The sequence below is a fragment of the Grampus griseus genome (genome assembly GCF_964374135.1).
Source record: "Grampus griseus genome assembly, chromosome: 2".
In the NCBI taxonomy this organism is placed as follows: domain Eukaryota; kingdom Metazoa; phylum Chordata; class Mammalia; order Artiodactyla; family Delphinidae; genus Grampus; species Grampus griseus.
Window position 1 is genome coordinate 14,355,306 of NC_139018.1, and position 17,363 is coordinate 14,372,668.

The 17,363-nt window shown below is 42.6% G+C and overlaps 1 protein-coding gene across 7 annotated transcripts in view; it reads left to right on the forward strand.

Moving 5' to 3' along the window:
- Positions 1-17,363, forward strand: part of FOXN3 (forkhead box N3) — a 405,750-nt gene that overhangs the window by 51,606 nt on the left and 336,781 nt on the right. The window contains exon 1 of one of the 7 annotated variants that reach the window (XM_082647218.1): positions 3,987-4,003. The exons of the other annotated variants lie outside the window; for them this stretch is intronic. The gene's annotated coding sequence lies outside the window, so the exon portion shown is untranslated. Of the gene's footprint in view, positions 1-3,986; positions 4,004-17,363 lie in introns of those variants that run through there. 7 annotated transcript variants of the gene reach the window in all.

A 17,363-nucleotide genomic window follows, 5' to 3' on the forward strand; every position in this document is an offset into this window, starting at 1 on the left:
TTTCTTCTTGCTAAAATAAAGTAAAATAAAATGAAAGGAAGAAAGGCACTTAAGAGGAATTACTCGGGGTTTTTTTTTTTTTTTTTTTCCTGCCCTTTACCATGCTTGACTTTCATATGCCTCTTTGTTTGTTAGAGTATTTTCCTTTCACTATTTGGAAAACTAACTTGAGCTGGCTCTTTACAACTGCAAAAGGAGATTTTAGTTTCACGATTCTAATGAACCAAATGATCGTGTCTGTGCTCTCTCCTTGATCTGCCAATCTTTATTTCTGAGATCTGAGTAACCCTTGAAAAGTTGTGAGCATCAAACCTAACCTAGATATTCATCTTCCCTGACTTCCCAATGAGTGATGGAGCTGGCTAGAAAGGACCCTTGGGGCCTGCCGCCCAGGGAATTAATCTCCGGGGTAATCAGATAGCTGTTCAGGGACTGTGGATCCTAATTGGGTATTGAGCATTTTGTTAAGTGACTGGAGTTCTGCCTTCCTGCTTTATTAGAAATTACAAGTTGTGTATCTGGGAACTGTACCTCCTGAGTTTTGCTTTCTTTATTTTTATATATTATTTAAGCAAAAGGCTCTTTTAATTGGGCTTGTCTTTTGACTTGATTAACTCAGAAGCACTACTTCATAGAGTTAGTTCTTCTTTACCAAATTGTCCCCTTTGTGTAATTATGGAGAACTGTGTGTTCTCTTTGCTATGAAGACCAAACGGAGCCCCGTGGACCAGGTGGGGTCTCTTGAAGATTTTCAAATGAAGAGGCCCTCCATGAACACGTGTCAACATTGGAAAGAGCCCCTTCATGTTGACTTATCACGGCTTTCAATTAGGAGAATTCACCACAGCCCACGTGGAGTCGCCCTCCAGGCCCAGTAAAGAGCTTGTTTTATTGTGTATATGGACAATTTGGAGTTAAAGGCTATCTTCAACTAAGGGTCATGTTTACATTTCCATTGTGAACTAAAGTCACTTGCTTGTTGGAATGGGGTTCAGCTTGTTTATACGTTATTCATACCTGTAAGTCAGAGATCATACGTGTGGTGTGACACATGTGTGAACTGCATGCGTGTATTTGCTGATAGGGACTTGAGTTTAGCTAATATTTTCACAGAACGTTTCCAGCAATCCTTACAGCCTCACTTAAGCAAACAAATAGCGATATCCTTTGCAAAACAACCGAGCACACAATTCTGAGTAATTTTTCAGATGCTCTTTACAATGATTGGCCCAAGGCCTATCCTAACATCATGTACTATAGAAGCAACTCCGAGTTCTTTGAAGAAGAAAGATAAATCTCAAGGCAACAGATTTCCTTCTGTTTTCCTTCAAGTGTTTGGCTCCAGTTCAGTAATGAGTTTTATGTAGCTTATCAAATCATGAAAATGATGGCATACAGCATTATTACCTTTTCTTAGGTGACTATTAGGAGATTCCCAGAATCTCTGGATTCCCAGTTTTTCGGGGTCTTGCAAAAGAACTTTTGCCATGACCTGAGATTAAAGCAAAAGCAAATAAATCAAACAGCTCTGGCAAGTGAACGTTCTTGTGCCCAAGATTGAATCATCAGGGAGACCCTAAAATAGAGTGTACCCCAAGACAGAAGATATCTGGCAGAAAGGAAAGAGAAAACGTTGGGGTGGAGGTCACTGGGCCTTTCTTCTACAAGCGTGTCTTGAGTACTTACTATATACTCAACACTGTGCTGGCTGGGCACACAGCGTGCAGGGATACAGTGGTTGACCAGATAGACGGGACCCACCATAAGGAAGAAACACAAGTCTAGATGCCCTAGAAAATTGTGTGGAGGCAGCAGTGGGCACAAGGCTCCTCCTCACCACCCTGTGGGGGACGTTATCCCACCTTGGACTCCTACTCAAGAGGTAGCATTGGAGGGAGCAGGGGGTACCCTTTCTTTTGGGTTGAGGGGAGATGGGTTACAGAGATATAGTGGTGTTGGTAGGAAGCACAGGCATTGGTAGGGCACGTTGGACCAGGGATGAGTCAGAAGGCGGGTGGCAGCATCAGAACCTACTCTGCTTCTATCACTTTGACGTGAGTTTCACAAAACTGATCTGAATGGTACAGAAGATTGAAAATAAAGGAGGTTAACCCCAGAAAGTTAGATCTATAGCTCTTGATCCCCTTAACACAGTGCGGTGCCCCCTATAAAGGGTGTTTTCCCCTCTACCTCACCATTCTATCATTTGCTGTTTTCAAAAACTGGCTCTTTTGCCTTGTGCCGCAGCAAAAATATTTCTACAGTTCTTTGTAAGTAAATGGAGTCTTAAAGCTTAAACCTCTGCCCTGGGCAAGGAACCAAAGGATGTCATTGTGCATAACTTCAAAGGCTGATAAGATGTTTAAGGTCGCTGCTCTCTGAAAGAGTTTCTTTCTTTTAAGGCCAGCCAGAAACATTCTTGTACACATCCCACCATTATTCCAATGAGAAGCAGAAGACCGTTTCTTCAGTGCGTCGAGGCTCTCGTGTTGTTGGGTTTTTTTTCCGCCGCATGCCTCTACCCCACAGAGTATATTCTCTCTCTCTGCCCTACAATGGTTGCATTGTGCGTTGGATGATGGATGTCCAGTAAGCATGATATTAAAGGCACTACCTTTTCCGTCTGGAGGAATCAAAGAAGCAGTGGTTCTGTTGCATTATTTCCATGTTTGCATGAAGCAGTCACTCAAGGACTTGGGGGTTCTTGATATTTTGGGGATTATGACTGGCGTGGTATAAGCTGGTGAAAGATCTCTGATCATCCAGCATTTAAAGTCTCTCGGTAACAGGTGACTCAAGAGAAGTTCAGAGTCTACTTCTGTCAGGGACACTTCTCTCTCGCTTTTCAGTTTTATCCCTGGGCACTGCAGAATGTGTTGGTTTCTCTCTGTCACCAGCAGGCAGTTTGGCACAGCAGATGCCCTCAACCTATGAAAGCAGGGGTGGAAGATTTTTAGTAAATTGTCCAGGAAATAGGAAAATACTGGCTGTGCTGTTGGAAATGTTTGCTATTTACTGCACATTCTTTCACACAGGATATCTTCCAGCTAAACGGGTTTTTTATACATTCTGATTTTGAAAATGGAGGCCTGCACTGTCAAGTCTAGGAGGAGAAGGCCCCCGGGGTAGAAGGGATGGAGCTCTTGCCATGATTCATTACCCACTGGCTGGTGGAACATGGATGCTTTGATGGCCAAAGATGGTGATGCCTCCGTTGCGTCTTAATAACACAGCGCTCGGAGCTCCTAGGTGCTTTACAAATGCCTGTGGGTGGCTTAATAAAAGTATAATTTAGGGTTCTGGTGCTTGCTTGTAGTTTCCCTTGTTCTTCGCCTGGATTGCTGGCCCAGAGAATAGAGACAAAACTCTCTAGTTCTGCCTTATGATGCCATTCTGCGTTACTGCACTCCACGGGCACCCCATCGCTGCCTGCCATGGAAGGAGCATTGGCCGGCCGGCCGGCCAGAAAAAAATGTAACGTAAATGAAGACTTGGGAACCTCACTGTTTGAAGCTCCCGTTCTCGCATTCCAGACCGAGGCCCTCAGGCAGACTGGAGATAGCTTAATACAAGCATATTTGTAACACTCCGGTTCCAACCAGATCAAAGGGCAGTGAGCCTGCCTGGGCTGCAGCCTCCAAGTGAAAACTGGACCCTGGAAGTGAGCCTGTGTGACTTGGCCATGCCTTGAATCCGAGAAGAAATACCAATTCTGTTATGGATGTTTGAGCCATCGGATGGAGACTTTGAAGTCTCTCTGCCTGTAAAAAATTGGATTCGGTGCCTCCCTCAGCCTGCCCCCACCTTGGACTGGTTTAAGATTTGGGGTTTCTTCCGAAGTGGTGCTTCTTGTTGAGGCTGCTGGGGAAAATGAAGTGATCACGCAGAAGCCGAATGGGTGCTGGACTGCTGGGAGCCTGGGAGGGCTCAGCTCAGAGGCTGGATCTTTTGGGACGTTCCAGATGTTACTGGGATTGGATGACTAGAAGCACTAAAGCTGCAGGTAAAGGGGAGCCTCACTTTCTTTTCTTGAACAGACTATGGAAATGTTGGTGTTTTTGTTGCCTGAATCAGTTTTTTTCAGACTTTTAGGTTCCATGGATTAATACATTTCAAAAGAAAATTTTCTTCTTTTTTTTTTTTTTTTGGCAAGTAAGGGCTTTAAAAATTACCACTCGTTAGCACTATAATTCGATAAAGCAATGGACTTTGGAACAAACCAGGAAAAAAAATCAGTAAGAATTTAATTTCAGAATAAAAGCAATCTTTTAAATATAATACGTTTAACATTGTATTTTTTAAAATCTGTAATACATTGTTAGGATTTTTCTCCTTTTGCCTCTGGCCAGTGAAAACTTTGTCACTGACCAGTATTGGTCTGTGAACAGGTATTTGAAAACTATAGTGTTAGGCTGTTAGGCTACATATATACTATATAAACAGACTTATACACGTACATACAAATTGAAGGAAAAATCATAATTATTATGATACTAACACATTTGCATTATTACAGAGTAATACATGTTAATTACAGAGTACGTTTACATATATTATCTCATATGGTCTGTTAGTGTATGCCTTTAAAACATAAATTAGTCTTAATAGCCTAAGCTAAATAGAATTAAGAACAGAAGGGAAGTCTAATGTTTAAACTGTTACTGTCCTAGAGTCAAATATGAATAATTTAAAAAATTATCTACTGCTTTGATTTTTCCATGTCTCTGCTACTCTGCTATGTTAGTGAGAGTAAAGAAACAGATAATACTGTGATGATATGCACACATCTTTAGAAACCTATGTATAGCCTACTCGCATTCACACATATATTTATGATTTCTTTTCTGAATAAAAAAATCAGAGCATGTATTTTGATGAACATAAATAAACAGTGAAAAATTGGGGAAAAATTAAATTATCTGATATACATTATGAGAAAAATCTGCGGACTCTGTGGGGCAGGGGTTAAGGGGGGCAGGCAGGGGAGGACGAGAGGGTGGACGAGTGAGAGAGAATTTTTACTCTTAGTGAATAGGGGTGTTTCTAGTCCCAAACTTGTATTTAAAAACAAATGTGGGGCTTCCCTGGTGGCGCAGTGGCTGGGAGTCCGCCTGCCGATGCTGGGGACTCAGGTTTGTGCCCCGGTCCGTGAAGATCCCACGTGCCGCGGAGCGGCTGGGCCCGTGAGCCATGGGCGCTGAGCCTGCGCGTCCGGAGCCTGTGCTCCGCAACGGGAGAGGCCGCAACAGTGAGAGGCCCGCGTACCGCAAAACAAAAAAACAAAAAAACAAAACAAATGTGTATTTTGACTTCAACTCAAGTGTCTCTGTCTTGAACATCTGAATGTAGGTGTTTCTGATTTTGAATGTTCTCTTCGAATAAAATAACAGATATTTTCCCTTTGCCAGCTTCTCCTTCCAGCTCCTACTGGCTCTCCTAGGATTTCAGGCTCCCTAAGTTTCCCTGAAGGAGGGCACTAGCTTCGGTATTCTGGTTTGCAAGAGTTTCTCTGAAGCAAAATCTATTGCAGGACCAGTAGACTGGTTGCCCAATCGCGATCTTATTTTGAAGACCCTCAACCAAGCCAGAACTTCAGTTAGGCACGAATTTATCGGTCAGTTAATTACTTCAGGCAGTGATCGTTCAGCAGGTGTGTGGGTGCCTCATCCATGTCATACTTGGTGCTGGGCAGTGGGGATACTAATAGAACTCAAGATAAAATGGTTTCTACCCTTGGGGAGCTACCAGTCTATTGGGGAGACAAACTAGGACACAACAAATAATAAATTACAAATAGTAATGAATCCTGGATCAGAAACATACAAGGTGCTATTATCAATAAACTTGGAAGAAGCCATCTTGCAAACTCATCAGGTAAAGTGAAAATTTGACAATCAGCAATTGATATTGTGTGTGTGTGTGTGTGTGTGTGTATATATATATATATATGAAAAAGACGAAGGCTATATAATACATTTGTAAGGCTTTTATTACGTAGGAGATTGTTTCGAGAAAGGAAAACATTAGGAAAACATTTCATCAACTCTTAATTTTCTCATGGCCTCTGCTTACTGAATAATTCCTCTGCAAAACTACAGTGTACTAGATTACTTACATGGTGCACAAGGTACTCCAATAGGAAGGCTAGAGCTGCTTGGCTGACTTAATAGTCAGACCACAGGCTCTTCTTTCCATGACACAGCACTAAGGGTTTGGCCAGGTATCTCAGATTACCTACAAACTAAAAAAAAAAAATTTTAATTTTTCGGGGGCTGTATTTACCCACCGTTTTGTTTTCTTCCAATGAAAACCAAAATCACCTAACACTGAACATCGGCTCTGAATAAGGCCCTGAGCTTTTGCTCTTGGGGAACATACACCTGGTAGGAGAGAGAATGGTTGTATGCACAGGATGTATATACAGTAGAAAAGGTTCAGTGCAGGAGCAGAGCTGCAGGTAACAGGAAGGGCTGAGTGTAGGGGTGGAGGGCTCAGTTAAGAATTGCTGGAGTGGCATTCAGACTCGATCTTAAAGAGTGGGCAAGCATTAGACTTGTGGAGAGTGGCAGTGCCGTGCACCTGCTCAGCCACCTGCCAAGCTCATGCGAAGACCCATTAAGCCTTTTTCATATTAAAACTAACAACTCTTTGTTTCCTGAGGGCATATGTCTTGATAGGGAGCGATGATAATATATCGATTTCCATCAAGTTGCATTTTATCATCATAATGGTTACAGAGGAGGCTGCTTTTAGTCCCTGCAGTGCATTTGAATGTGTTGCAAGAAACATGGAAGTTGACGAAAGGCATAATGGATCCATAATGGACGAGGGGCTGACGAGGCCACAAATGGGACATGCCACGTCTGGAACACGAATGCTTCGCTTGGTGTCACGTGCATTCTCCACATTAGAAGGGGCCGATGGGCACAAGCTGGTTTTGCCTGGAACTCCAAGGAAATGTGTGGGCACCTCTGCTGGGCTGTTTCATCCGGTTGCCTTTGCCTTCAGCATCCCCTGTGGTGGGCCTGTGGCTGCTAATGACCACAGGTTCAGGATTGCACGAGAAGAGGATGCCTCTGTCCATGCGAGTATGTGCAACTTTCTGAACGAAAGGATTTTTTTTTGTGTGTGTGATATGCGGGCCCCTCACCGTTGTGGCCTCTCCCGTTGCGGAGCACAGGCTCCGGACGCGCAGGCTCAGTGGCCATGGCTTACGGGCCCAGCCACTCCGCGGCATGTGGGATCTTCCCGGACCGGGGCACGAACCCGTGTCCCCTGCATCGGCAGGCAGACTCTCAACTACTGCGCCACCAGGGAAGCCCCGAAAGGATTTATTTTTTATTTTGCCACGCCGCACAGAGTGTGGGATCTTAGTTTCCTGACCAGGGATCGAATCCGTGCCCCCAGCAGTGGAAGCGCGGAGTCTTAACCACTGGACCGCCAGGGAAGTCCCCAAAAGGAGTTTTTTTTTAAATGAAAGGAGATACACTATGAATGTTGTGAAGGATGTTTTTCTAAAAGAGAAAGAAAAGTTTGGGATCAAGTGTGAGTATATTTTATGCTATTCAGAGCCCTGGCAGGTAGGCCTGGTTCACCCCAGAACCCTGGGAAAGGACAGGCCTGGCCTTCAGTGCCGTCTTCATCATTTGGGAAGTCTAGTCAGCTCGGTCAGTATGTCTTGGAGGTGGTTTTCGTAAGCAAACACAATCAGTGCCAAAACTAGCCTTTTGCGGAAGAACTTAGTTGGTGAGAGAAACCATCTTACCTTATGTCCTAATAGTAAATGTGTTCTGAATGAGGCCTTGGCCCAAAGTCTTACATTTTCTTCCATCACGCCTACAGCACAGGGGTGGGATCTCAGAGCCCTTAGCGAGGGTTCGCCGATTATTGAGTAATGTGCTCAGATGTGCAAACACCTTCACCAACGCGAGACACAAAGATGCATTTGAATCCACAACTCCTCGTAACATTGAGGCTCCATCTTTATAACGTTAATATTTTTCCAAAATATATATTTGTAATGGAAGTATAACCGACCTACAATACTGTTAGTTCCAGGTGCACAGCATAGGGATTCGATATTTCTGTATATCACAAAATGATCACCCTTATAAGCCTAGTTACCATCTGTCCCCATACAAAGATATTCCAATATTATTGACTATATTCCTCACGCTGTACGTTTCATCCCTGTGACTCATTTATTTTGTAACTGGAAATTTGTACCTCTTAATCTCTCTCACCTATTTCACTCATCCCCCCACCCCCAAATATTCTTGAATGCTGTTTTTTCCCATTGCTTTTGGATATTCTCATCTTAAAATAACATTGTGTGTATACTAGGATGTGTAAGAGATGTATCACCCAGCAGAATGACCTTTAGTGGATTCTACTTTTCCTGATCAGTTAGTCTTATGTTTGGTATTGGGATGTCTTCTGTCTCACCCAGATTCCTGAATTTGGAAACGAGTGACTTACAGTACCTTTTGATTTGGTTTTAATCCATCAAAATCAAGTTAGTTATAAGTGATGGAAGAGCTTACTTTGTGTAGTCCGGGCTGCCGGGAGACATCAGCCACATGCCAAAAGCTTGCTCGTTGCCCGGCAACCTTGCTGGAGGAATAGATTTTCTGCCACTGGCTCCCTTTTTAGTCGAGGCAGAATCTATTAACACTACTATTCTAGCCCAGAGAACCGGAGCTGGAGTTTAGCTGCAAAGAATGGTTGGAGTTTTTTGTTTTTGCTTTTTAAAATAATCCAGCCCGGTGTTTCTGGCTTCTAAACTCTGCTGCTAATTTCATTGACTTCCAAGTAAAGATTTAGAGCTTATTAAGATCGCTTAACACTGCCCAAGCTAAAGAAGTTTGTTTTCTGCCTGCCTGGCCCCTGAAAAAGCTCTTTGTTTAATTTCTGTAGAAACTACCACGCAGGGAATGGGTGGGGGCTGTGAGCATCCAAGGTGAAGGTGGAGCAGGTAAGAGCGACTTCATTCAACCCCAGACTTTTCGTAGCCTTCACAGGTATACTTGCTGGCTCCCACTTTCTAGAGGCAAACTTAACGTCTGGCTGTCGAAGCTGTTATTTCTTCATGTATACACGATCTAGCTCTGATTGAAAAGTGGCTGTGTATTCCTTCCTCTTATCCTGCAGTCAAAGAATGTCTTTTCTCCTTCTGTAGCTAAATACTTCTGTAGCTAAATACTTCACCAACAGGATTGATGGTTTCCGTCTACCAGGGGAGCTTGCATTGCTGTCAGCTCTATTGTTTTGCTTATGCTTTTAATGTAATAGCTTTGGGTTGTAGCAAGAGAAGATGATGGCTAAGCCCAGCGTCAGGTGGCTGGAGTTATTTGCCTCTGCTGAAATGCAATTTTAATAATGGACTGTATCAGCTCAATGTGTTTTCTTGCCCCTTTGTAAAACAAAGGAAGATCTCAGCGCATTAACCCGTTGGTGGCAGGAAAAATCAAAATCTCTAAGAACCACTTAATTAAATGACAGTTGCACCTCATATTAGAAATCTTGCAAACAGGCTGCAGAAATTATCTGGACAGGGGGGAAGGGGGTTGCTCTTTTTTTAGAAAGTGGACCTTAGCCACCTCATCAATTTCGCCCTTTCTAAGGGCCAAATGCTGAAAGGTAAATACAGAGTGTGACCTGGCAGAGAAATGAGCTAACTTGAAGAAAACCATGACTAACGCTATAGAACAATCTTGAAATTCACTTGTTTATTTGTTCTGATCATTGTAAACTTTATTAATTATGAAAATGCGGGTGTTTTGGGCTTATTTTCCCAAATAATCTTAGAATGTTACTGATGCAAGGGACCTTTGAGAGAGTAGTTCAAGTGCCCCCAAAATCCTCCTTTACAAAGAAGGAAACCAGAGAGGTGAAGAAGTTTGCTCAAGGATACACAGCTATGTTGAGAGTGGCCAGCCAGTTGACTCTAATGACAGGACCACCCAAACGATGCTTCTGAAGGGAAATGAGAGAGGAAAAGCTCCTACTTCCACAGCGCTGATTCCATCTGTATAACCAACAGATCTTTAATGCACACCTTCTGCCTATGTGCAGGTACTGGGCTAGGTGCCGGGGAAAGGCGCGGTCTTTACCTTCATGAAGTTACATTTAGAAGTGGGAGATGCCCACAGTCAGCGGTGAAACAGTAAGAAAATTACAGGTTGTGATAAGTACTTAGCTAAGATATAAGGGGAACAGAGGAATGTTGTTGGCAATTAGATAACAGAAGTATTATCTGTTGAAGTACTTAACTCCTTGGGAACACCTGCATTCTTACCACTAACAGAAAATATGTTGGAAAAAAAATATGTTGGATAAACTGAAACCTTTGGAAGGGTTCATTGTCACCCATTATGTTGTTCCAGTGGGGAGGTCTGCCTGGTGAGATTGTGAGCTTCCCAAGACAGTGTACAAACCAAAACCGAAATTGGTAGGGATCTTAGAACTCTTCCAATTCATGAATGCTGGGATTCAGCCCCTTTGTTCTTTTGTTTGTTCATCAGTTCGTTCCATTCCTTCATGTGGCAAATACTTATTAGGTATTTCCCACTTGCTACCGAAAGTCTCTGCACAACAAAAATGTTTCCAAGACCTAATCTGGCACACTTCTATCAAGGAATATTCCATACAAACTCCTGTTATCAGCGATCTTGGGACATTTTATCCTAGCAAATTGGATTTTTAAGTCATATAGCTCATTCTTTTTCTTTCTAACTGGTTGCTTTAGTGCTCCAGGCAACTTTACATGCAAGATTTTTTTTTTTTTTTTTTTTTTTTTTTTAATGAGTACTATGAAACTCTAGTGTGAGGATTTGCTTTTGTTGTAGGTCTGTATTCAGCAGGTCTACTAGAGGGCAGTGGTGAGAACTAATGGACTTGGCCAAGTGAAGGATCTGTTTCAAAGTCTGGATCTTTCCACGAATCACATGGTCATTTGTTGCTGGCCTTGCCACTATCTCCATATATTTCCTCAGAAATGTCCTGGATCTCAAAATCTGCTGTAAATTTACCACACATGGATCCTGTGTTTCCTTCCCCGGCCATGCTGCTAACACTGATTCGAAGGCTCTGACTGAGAAAGTGACTAAAAGCGTTTATCATGCTGTTCTGTGCATTTTCTTTGTTCTCCTGATACTTCGTTATATCTGCGTATCAGATGTCAGAGAAAAGTAGAAGCAGCCCCGAGGGCACTGTTTTTGTAATTTCATATAATTCATTTCCTTGAAAATTTGGCTGGAGAGGATTTTCCTTCAGACTTCTCTTCCATTTTGGCATCTTTCTTGCATCTTTTCTTGCCCGTGTGGCCGATGTTGAGTCTTTCACTTGTGTTCAAGTTGAAAGCATCTTCGTTTTAGCCTAAGAAGACACAGCTACAGCAGACTGACCTTAACGGGCCTCCCTGCCACCCTGGAGTGTCTCATGCGATAGTTTCTGAACATTGAGAGCTTGCTCTGTGCTAAGCGCTCTGCTGGATGATTTGAGTACACAAATATTCCCACTCACCCTTAGGGGCAGGCAATGCCATTATTCCCATTTGACTGATGTGGAAACTGAGGCCAAGAAAGTTTGAGCAATTTTTAAACCAAGGTCTCATAGTATAAGTGGTGAGCATGATCCGAAGTTGGACTTACATAATTTTAAAGCCCCTCTACTGCTGTAGGTGCTAGCTATAATGCCCCCTTTATTTGTCCATTATAGGCACTCACTTTTTTCTTTAGACCTGTGACAAAGTCTGTAATATTACAAGAAGGGAAGGTGATTTATTTGTCATTTTTACTAGACCAGTATTTTCTATGTGTTTTAACAGAACACTAGCCAGCAAGATGTTAGATGTTTCTAAAAAACAAACAGACCAAAAAAAAGGAGTCTTGCGTTAAATTAATATGGTCAAAACTGCATATTAAATCCCCTTCTAGGTGATTCTGAATTCACTTTTGCATATTAAGAGGTCTGTGCCGTCCTTCAGCAAAAATGTATTTTTATTCTAAAATTTAAAATTTTAATTTAATTTCCCCAAATTTCCATTGGACTACAGAACCTTTATTTTTTCTCCTAATGCCTTTAAAAGCATAATTTGGAAAAGTCTTCAAGTAAAAGGCAAGGAAAGAGCTTGGGGCATTCCACTATAGAATTGAATTTTTAAAAAAGGAAAAGAAGAAGAGAAAACAGAATGTTCTCAGGCCCTCTAAAGTTCACAGCCTCCTGTTTCACCCTGTTCCACCTTAAAACTGTTTTTATTTTTCACCCAGGTTCCTCCAAGGCAGGAAATGTGAGTCCCTTGGTCTTTATCTCCTGCCTTGAGACTTTTGTTTTTGGCCCAGGTCTCGACTAGGTTTTTTTCGCCATCCGCCATCCGTGCACTCCACCCACCAGTGTACATTAAGCTCCTTGAGGGGAGGACCTGGGCTGTAGCATCTTTGTGGTCTTACAGTGGCTCAGTAACTACATAGGAAATATAGAAATAAACTGTATTTCGAATAAAAATGCAGGATATGGCTCTGTTTTTCTGAGTTATTCTAGCCCAGTGAAGAACCCCCTCTTTGAGTGACAGTGAGAAATTCGAGAAGCTGCAGTAACTCATTTATATCACTAGGGTTCCATTTGGAAAATGATACCTCCCCTTGTCCAATTTAATTAGTAATTGTGTTTTCAGTTGCAATTGAAAGCCTCAGAAGAAAGGATTGTAGTAAACTGTGGTGTTTGGTATTATTGTTGTTATCTAATTATATTTACTATTGTGGCAGTTTTAAATTAAGGCACTTTTCAAGAGGAGCACCTCGTGTTATCTGATTGGTTTTTCTCTTCTTCTTCCCCCACCTCCTGTGTATTCTAAAGTCCAGTGTTAAGCAGGAGCCCTCTTTTACAGATACAAATCGACGCATGCAGATTTGTGGTTATTTTTGTTTGTTTTTTAATGCGTGGCCTCAGGTTACATGGCAAGTCCATTCTGAATACGGAGGTTGAGCCTCAGGGTCTTTTCTGAGATGTCACCCACACGTTGACAAAGGCAGTGTGGTTTCAGGGAACGGTGGCCCAACAGGAAGTTGGAAGATGTGGGGTCCTCTCTGGCCCTGCCGTTTATTTGTTGGATGGCTTTGGACCATTCATTCATTCATCAAGCATTTTATGGGCTATCTACCAGGTGTTCGGTGCTAGGCTAGATGCTAAGGCTACAGAGATGAATAGGACAGTGTTCTTGTTCTTAAGGAACTTCCTGTTTAGTGTATAGATTCAGAAGCATAAACCAACGTGCTCAGAAAAATGCCATGGGTTCTTTGCTAAAAGTGTGTCCAGGTAGAGTGGGAGCCCAAAGGAGGGAGGGGCAACACTCTCTGTGGTGCTGCAGAAATGCTTAGTGGCAGAAGTGATTTGGGGTTGAGTTTTGGGGAAAAAAAAAATCTTATCCAGGGATTATGCCATGATAGGGAGTTTGGACTTTATGCCTCTTTCTGATTTCCTGGTCATGAGAGCCACTGAAGAGTTTTTAACAGGGAACAGCATAGTCATTTTTGTGTTTTAGAAAGCTATGTGAGGAGGATGAGTTTATTTCGTCTCTGGGAACCTTACTTTTCTCAGCAGTAAGATGCATATAGATAATACCCACTCCTCTTGCCTCATGGGTTTGTTTGGGTTGCATTTCCTTAAAATGCAGTAGGAATAGCTGACCTGTACTCACTACTTTCTAAGCCCTTTAATCCTCACAGCAGCCCTGTGAAGGTCATTATTGCTGTTATTTGCATTTTATTTTATTTATTTTTTGGCCGTGCGGTGCGGCTTGTGGGATCTTAGTTCCCCAAACAGGGATTGAACCTGCACCCTCGGAAGTAGAAGTGCGGAGTCCTAACCACTGGACCACCAGGGAATTCCCATTATCTGCATTTTAGAGATGGGGATGGTCATAGGCTGACTATCCGGCCCAGGGAGACACAGCCAGGATTTGAACCCAGGTCTGCCAGACTTGGAGCCCTTGTGCCCTTAGCCCACTATCGATGCTGTTAAGATGCTGGCATGTCTCTCTTGCCCTTCATTTCTCACCTGAAACATTTTGGCTGGTCGCTGTATTTTGCCTCCAGTGACCTTTTAGCAAAGAGTGTTGATGTATTGGAAAGACTCAAAATCAGCACCAAACAAATGTGCCATTATTTGCAACTGTTTAATTTTTGTCTTTAATCATGTAGTCTTTTATCTTAAATAGAACCAAGTTTACGGAGTAGAATATGTGACTTCAATTCTTTTATACTAACTGGGAGTTACAAAGAACGTATGTTTCTACGGGCATATACATAAATCTTCCTTCCGATGTTAACAGAAAATTGATCGTGATTCTGACACCCTCCTTTTGGGGAGTTCCTTTGAAGATCCATATTATGAATAGGTAAACGTAAAATTGAAGAGGATGTAATGAGATGGATTAGAGCAGGGGAAAGACCTTGAATGGGGTAGCCTGTCAAAAGGAGTTGCCAAAGAACAGAACAGACAAAGGTAAGGAAGTAGGTTTGGCAAACTCAGCAAGCTCTGCTTGTTGAAACGACAATTTGGAAAATATTCTAGAAGTTCGCACACAGGCAGTCGCAATTCAAGGACAAGTTAACGGCACCTCTTTGGTAAAAAAAGAAAAGAAGTGTATTCACTATATTTTCTCTGTACTAGGTCACTGCAGGGCGAAAAAAGGCTGCATTATCTGCTAACCATGAATGAGTTTCTTTAAGAATTGCTGCTTGAAGATTCAGGAGGTTCAAGAAGAAGAATTAAAATAAAATGCTGTCTCGACCTGTGTTCAGTGTGCCAAAAAATAGCCCAGAAAAATGCCAGGGTTACACATTTTGTGGCTTGGGAGGAACGTTTTGATCAGCCTTCAGCTACTCATAAAAAATAAATACGGCTGTGTTCTTACTCGGACTGTTTCTTGAAGATCTTTTAGAGTAGATTTCCAGCTGAAATTTCACCTCCAGTAAAAAAAAAAAAAAAAGGAAAGAAAGAAAGAAAAGCTGAGCCTTACTTAAAGCATTAGGCATGTCATGCCACAGTAAAATAATGGAATCACGAAGAGAAAATGCTGCATTGAGATAGAACAGCTGTCCTTTATACTCACTGCATAAGTATAATTCATCCGTTTGTAGGTTATGCTTTAATGGGGAGCAATATTAAGGGAATGAGAAAGAATTTCTCTATTACATGGAAGAGCATTGCAAAGAAATATACCCCCATTGAAGCAGCTGTTTCAGAAGAGCACGTTCTGGAACGTGAGTGAAAGTATATCCCCCAAGATTCTGCTGCCTGGCTCGTAGGAAGAATGGAGAAAATATAGGAGGTGCGGAGCCACGGATAGAACTGACCTCATGGCGTCAGCGTGAGGTTTTGTGGGTGTCACTGCCAGGCTCATTGGTTCTCAGACTTGCATGTGCATTGGAATCACCTGGGGAGTTTGAAAAATATATGATGCCTGGTTCTGTGCCCAGAGGTTCTGACCTAATTGGTATGGGGTGTGGCCTGGCCATGGGGATTTTTAAAACCTACCCAGAGGACTCTGACGTTCAGCAAAGATTGAGAAACCATCGGCCTAGGAGATGACTGATTTCCTTCTTTTTCCGTGTTCTTTGCAGCTAGGGCGGTTTGCTTGTAGGGACTTTGGTTTGGAAGCCTCCATCCTGAGTGGGGAGCAGAGACCTTCAAAGCCAACCCAGAGAGCACTTGATTAAGTCTTTAGTTTGATAGATTCCTCTCTTTAAGGGCTAAAAAGTAAAATTCCAGTGTTCCTTTGAAAAATGAATCCTGGGGTTTCTTTCCATCACAGAGAAAGTATAAGTATATTCTCTCTGAACTCCGAAGTAGGAAAAAGAAAAAAGTAAACAACCACATCCAGGTGCAGGCAGACTTCCAAGTAGTGGGAAGATGCTGTGAAGTGATATTGATCAAGGTATCAGCAGGCACTGAGACTTGACCCTAATTTACCGCTGGGGGAAAAAAAAACAAGAAAGAAGGAAAGAAAAGAAAAGTAATAGAGTACCTTCTTGATTATAGGTCCGGTGGTCAGAACTACATTCCCTGACTTAAGTGGGGATTTTTCCTTTTCTTTTTGGGATTTCTAGGAAATACCAGACAGTACGGTATAACATAAGTAAGAAGAAACATGACTTTTAGTTAGTACTTCGCTAATGCTAAGCATTGACCTTCAATCATTCTCTGTTTTTCTCAGTCTGTAGAACAGGAGTCATACTATCGCTTGTACTCCAGTTTGATAAAGAACATTTACTTCTTTACAAGGAACTGCCTACTGAGCAAATATTTGAGTTTGGGGTGATTGAGAAGGGGTGTCTTCACCTCAACACCAACCAGAAAAAAGTCAGGAGGTCACAGGTGGGTCCAAGAGACCGAAAGCAGGCTTGAGCAGCTCTCCTCAAGTGGGATGTGCTCACAAATCTAGAGATGTTGTTAAAATGCAGATTCTGAATCAACAGGTCCAGGGAGGGGCCCAAGAGAGTCGGCATTTCCAGGTGATGTTGATGGTTCTGACCCCCGGCTCACACTTTGAGAGGCACATCAGTCCAGTACATCTGCTGGTGTGAATGCTTTTCTTAGGGCAGCTGGAAGAGAATAAGACATGGATGGAGAAGACTGGTGTGTAGCTGCCCTCTGTGCAGGTGATGTGTGAAGCACAGGCACAATAATAATTTTTTGACTTTGAGTTCATGTGGCCCCAAGCAACTTGGTATGATCAGTGTCTATGTTCTCAACTGCTCTTTTTATAGATACTAATTTTTATATGCTTTCCATTCTCTACATGACCTTGAGGGGAACCTGAGTATAAAAATTTAGTTTCTTTTTTGGGGGGGCTGCGTTGGGTCTTCGTTGCTGTGCGCAGGTTTTCTTAGTTGTGGCGAACAGGGGCTACTCTTCATTGCAGAGCACGGACCCTAGAGCACACGGGCTTCAGTAGTTGTGGCTCACGGGCTCAGTAGTTGTGGCTTGTGGGCTCTAGAGTGCAGGCTTAGTTGTTTCGGCACAAGGGCTTAGTTGCTCCGTGGCATGTGGGATCTTCCCAGACCAGAGATCGAACCTGTGTCCCCTCCATTGGCAGGTGGATTCTTAGCCACTGCGCCACCAGGGAAGTCCCCCAAATTTAGTTTCTTTCTCCATTAATTTTTTCCTGTTTTTATCGAATTCTGGTATGTCAGCCTACTACCTTTCTTTGTGATTCAATCTAATTTATCTTCTGAGTCTTTCTTACCTACATATACAGCTAGTTCTCTTTTATCTGGTGCCTACCATGGTGATTTTTAAAAAATCTCTGGGTAAATGGCAAAATTATTCAAAATAATCTGGTTGACCTCATCCTCATTGGG